Genomic DNA, 5773 nt, shown 5'->3' with positions numbered 1-5773 from the left:
AGCCACCTTCATATCAAGAATACTACCGTTTAGAGATGAATTGCCACTATGAGCAAGAGCGGGATTACAACAATTTTGAACCCGAATTGCCAGATTTCTCAAGTTACCGGGAGGAGTATGATGATTATTATAATGAATACCCTCAACCGGCATCCGAAGAACCTCAAGATTCAATAAGTTCCAAGTTCGATGCAATCATGAATGCTATCATTACTTCAAATCAAGAGATTAAGATGGAACTGAAGAAGGAACTTGAGGTGAAAGATAAAGCTAATGAAGCCTTGGCAAAGAAAGTGGGTCAACTCGCCGAAGACTTGGCTCAACTTAGACGAGACCAAGAGGTGTTGGCTAGTGGTACAATGGTGGATGGTGATGTGGTGGAAGAGGTTATAGATCTTCCTGAGCAAGAAGTTGAGTTTTTGAACCGAGCGGAAGACATAACACCGCAAGACAGGTCAGAACCGAAAGAAGCCCACGTTCATGCCTATCCTTCTCCCATACTTATCACTCAACCAACAAAGTTGGGGATGAGGGTTCGGGTATAAGGATTCGAAAGGTAGTATTGCAAGACATTGGCCGGTTTGGTAAGAAGCGACCCCGAAGTTGTACATTATGCATGCTGAATAGAAGAAAAAGAGAGTGGATTCGGCATGCCAACTACCGAGCGTATGTTGGAAACTCGGTAGGCAAATGTGCACTTCGACCACCATGAGAGGTAAATCAGGTATGATTGTTGTAGAGTTTGTACTAGTATTCGTTTATTTTATTTCTTTTAGTTAAATGAACGTTGTGGGTGTGTTTCCTATATAACCCTCACGAGACCTACTCGTCCTCCCAAGCTATCGGGTGGTTTAAAAGGGCTTGTTGCATAAGCTAAATGCAACCGTGATTCCTACGAAAGTGAGTTAGGTTTGTTGTTGTTGTAAATTATTTTCTACATAAATCAAAGTAAAATAAGGTATGACTTGGTAATAATTTCATAAAAGTGGTAGAACTAGGTAACTAACAAATTTTGATGGTTATGAGAAGCATGCTTCTACACAAGGGTTAAGATTTGTAGGTATATTGGGTTCGTGGGACAACCACTTTCATGAAGAGAAGAGGAGCACACGAGGAACCCTAGGTCTTGCAGTAATCGAACCGGGTGTGGAACTTGTCTCTAATTTCTTGTTTTAATCATTTAGTAATTTAGTTGCAATTTTAGTTAATCACAAGTGTTTTAGATAATACCCATTGTCGGTTCACTCCGATTTATTTTAAAAACCAAACAAATAAATAAAAATAGCAATCTTCATAATCATCTTGTACATTTTTTTGTAAATAGTCTAACTAATCGAACGGGTCGTGCAATACTGACCACATGCTCTTCGTGGATTCGATACCCGACTTACCCTAGCTACCTAGGTTTAATTGGGTTTTTGACTGATCGGGACGACACGGTCACGTCACTTCTCCGGTGAATTCTTTAGGTCCACATGCTTTAAACTGTTTGAAGCTGAAACCAGTCTTGTTGGCATCCTTAGGAGCTTCAGTTCGCGACTCCTCGGACGACTTGCTGACGTTCTCATATACCTCGCTTACAGCTTTTGCCACACTCTTGGAAATGATAGCAACGAGACGCTTGTCTCTCTTCTCTTGGTGAGTAAGATGGTGTCGGGATCCAGACGACATTGTCTGCAACAGACATCGTCACATGACTCAACACAACATGATTGAATCTCACCTCACACGTCTACTACTTACTAAAGCTTAGAAATACGTCGAAACACGCATCACACAACCACAGAGTCACAGATTCACATAATCACAGAAGCACATAAGCACGTAGGCACGTAGAGCACAGAGACACGTAAGCACGTAGGCACATACACATTTAATCACAGAGGCAGTCAGAATAGAGAAACCTATCATTCAAAGCTCGCGTGTCGTTCGTATATAGTGATCGTGTATAGTATATCGAATAGTATTATATAGTTGTATAGCATGTCGAGTATAGTATAGCGTATATCGTAGCATAGTATCGTCTAAGTTCGTAACGACTTGTTAGCGCTTTGAGGTAGAGGAGCAATGCGAATCGTGTGTGTCGATCGAAGTGATAGCAAAATCGAATAAACCTCAAATTTTAAACATTTAAACAGTTAAACACATATATCACATAAAAGCAACGAATCATCAGAGTCGCAACTGCGGGCTCAGAATCGAAAACATATGGAAATCGAGAGATAGATTGTCTGCGGCAACTAGACATTGACTGCCCAAAGCGATTCGACTATTCTCAAATGGACTTGTCGTCACTTTTAACTTTCGGGCTCGCGTTGCTGCCTCGATTCTTGGGCATTCAACACGTATTCCCTAGGTCAATCTTGTGAGTTCAGGTCGTTGGAGTCCGTCAAGGCTTTGGTGAGATGAGTAAAAGTTGGAATAAGTTGCCAAGGTTCGGGTTTCACCCCTGACTTAGCAATTTCTTCCTTGTTTTAATAAAATTGAGGAGATTATTCATCAAAATATGGATTTCACTCCTGATTTGGTATAATTCTCCTCGTTCGTTGTAACGACTCACCCAAAAATGTCCTAAAAATGCTCCGTAAGTGGAACCCGAACCCCTGAAACCCTAACGTACATGAGAAATCAAGAATTTAGAGTTTCAGGCGGGCCGCGTAAGAGTAAGCTTAGGCTTACGCAGGCAGCGATGGATTGAAGATCACCGGATAAGCATGAAGGCTTCACACGGGCCGCGTAAATGTTCCTCCAAGTTCACGCGGGTCGCGATAGCTCAACGATAAGCGAAAGTCTGGTGCCGCCACGTGTTGATGACTCAGCAACCCTTAGCCGCCTTTATGGCCCTCGCGGGCCGCGTAAGATACATCAAAGGGTTTACGCGGGCCGCGTAAAACCCAATTTCATGCTATAAATTGCCTGGACCTGGGGCTGTCCTCTGTGCTCGAAATCTCATTCTTAAAACGCCCCTATTCTGCTAAAATTGAATTTCCGGGTAGTGAGACACTGCTACGATACAGGGTATTAACTCAATCACTGCTCAATTCTTTTCTTTCCTTTAACTTTTATTATAGAAAATAGTAGCTCAGGATTATACCTTCTAAATCCTGAAACTCTGCCCATTATTGGGGTAATAACTTTAATCACTGGTACGGTACTTTATCCGATCGATTGAAACTATCTGATGGATGTATAAGTGCTTCTCAAACTCGGGTTATACTTTATCATTCGTCGTGAATTCAATGGATGTTTAAGTATCACACTTTGTCATTCTTTGTGAGGGTTCTATCTCGTGATTATCGTTAAAGTTAAATTGAGTTACTACACTAATACGAGTTCCATTGTGTCTAGAAATTAGAACTCGTAATCAGGGAACTGCTAGAATACTTAGCAACTAAGTAAACTTAGTAATTAAATAAACTTAGTAAGCTTACCAATTACGTATACTTAGTTGTTAAGGAAACTTACCAGTTAAGCTAGTTGAGTAGATTAATTAATCTGCTAAATAAGTTATTAATCAACTAAGAAAATTATAAGGGTTAAGATAAACCCATGGCATTATAGCCTAGTGGTATTTTGGTGGTGGGATAAGGCTTATGACCATTAGGTCATGGGTTCGATTCCCACAAAGGGGGTTTTTCCCAGATTTATTGGGTTTCCTCCTGAATTGGTGTATAGGCATTATTGCCTAGTGGAGATGGATATGATCGGGTGGTTCTGCTGGTGGCACGATGATACTCCAGTGGTCCGTCAGTGATCCAAATTTGCCGTTCAAAAAAAAATAAGGGTTAAGATAAACTAGGAATTGTGCCCGCGCGCGATGCGGCGCATATGCATAAGGTGATAATTACTGGCGTAAACATTAAGAAAACTGAAATAAGAGTAATAGCCTTATATACATATAGAGGTAGTAGGTTACATTAGGATTATACTACAATTTTGAGTTTTAAAGTTATGGTCCTTGCTTGCTGCTTTCATAGTTTTGTAGCGTTGTCGATGTCTTTTGTGAAGTGAGATGTGCTAATGCCAAAATATTGTGCTAGAGCCAAAGCATTCGTTGTTCTTCTATGTGTGGTGCAAAAGAGAGCCTTTATGAAGGCGCAAAATCGGCAAGGACTAACAAAAATGTTACTTTCCCCATTGTCTTTTTACTTCTTTGCCTGCTTTCCCGGTGTTTCATCGTCTGTGTAATAGTAAAAGGATTTTATAGGCGGTTTTATGCATTTGACTTTTTTTAAAAAAAATGTGGAAATATTTGCATATACCTGGCGAATCCGGTGCGCCTCTTTTGGTAGTTGTTTTAGGATCTAGGGTTGCCGGAAATATGGCCGGTGGTATTCCAGCTTTGTTTACGGCCATTGAGTTCTCTTGTTTCATTGAGATGTTTAAAACTGCAGTTTTTCCCCTTAGCTTATAAATATCTGCAGGTATAATTTCCGGATCTGTGTGTCCATCTTTGACTACCATGTTGTAGCAAGATTTTTGTAGCATATGCTCCATCGCTTCGTTGAAGAAAACAGCCTTTGCTTTGTCACTTTCATCCTCTATAGTTGTGTTAACACAATACCTAAAGATTGGAGGTCAATTGTTATTTCAGTCATACATTATGTGTTTTTTATATGAGAGTTCAAGGAGACTTACATGAAAGATGGGTCAGGAATATGGCCATCGTCTTCGCATACGTAGCATGGAATTTCAGCCCTTTGTAAGTGGACTTTGCCTTTGCACTTTGGACATGTAGCATAAAACCATTTACGATCTTCAGTGATTTCTGTCATTGTTGCCTTGCAGGTAAACTTGGTTTGCTGTATTTGGTCAAGCCATGTGTTTCAATATAGTACGTTACAGATAATTTATTTACCAATAGCATAAAGTAAAAAGAGAGTAACTTGTACCGTTGTATCTTGCTTGTACTTGGCTTTGATTTCGGCTATTGGAAGTACTGGCTTCTTTTGTCCAACTGTTTCTGATCTTTCCAGTTTGCTAAATCTATAATTGTGAGTTTACTATTTAATATTTTAATTGTTTGAGGTAAAGTATGCATATGAAAAATTGAAAATTGTATATTGCTATGAAATGGTTATGGGCTTCTTTGATTTTTGATGTATTAGTGTTTCAATAATTGAAGCACCTTGGAGGAAATTATTTTGTTAAGACGCAAATACTTACTTGTAAATGTAGCTTTGTAGTTCTGGAATGGGTGGGTTTAGAACTGTTGTTGCATCAGTAGATTCTAATTGGAGATTTTCTGGTAAAAGGACAAGTTTGTTGTTAATACATACATGAAATTTCTATAATAAAGGAGGTGAGGTGTAATGGTTTGCAACTTACCCTGGAACACTGTTACCATGGTTGCTGTAACTGCGAGCAGCTGGCCCATTGCATTTTCTTTTTCAAACGGAAACATCGTTTGCGCCCAGAAAATGATCTCAATTACATTCATCCTGTTCCGGTAAGTATGTGATAAAAGAAAATAGAGCATATTATTTGTAATTAAGTCTAATATGAAAATGTTATGTTTTAGGTATGCGAACTACTAACCATTCATCTTGGATTTTAACCTTCTTGATAACCTTGCCTGCCCTTCTTGACGGAGGAGATACTGTTTCGACACATCCTATGTAATCTGTATAAATGTTTGTTATGAGACGTTAAGATATTGTTCATTTATTTGTAAAGCTGAAAGCTGGCAGAAAAAAAAGTATATTTAATGTAATAATTTTTTTATTCTTTGTTTACTACAATTATTTCTAGGGTTCTTGAAAATTTGATGCTT

This window comes from Helianthus annuus, chromosome 6 (assembly GCF_002127325.2).
Source record: "Helianthus annuus cultivar XRQ/B chromosome 6, HanXRQr2.0-SUNRISE, whole genome shotgun sequence".
Taxonomy (NCBI): Eukaryota; Viridiplantae; Streptophyta; class Magnoliopsida; order Asterales; family Asteraceae; genus Helianthus; species Helianthus annuus.
The sequence above is the reverse complement of the archived record's forward strand: the minus strand, read 5'-3'. Positions refer to the sequence as shown.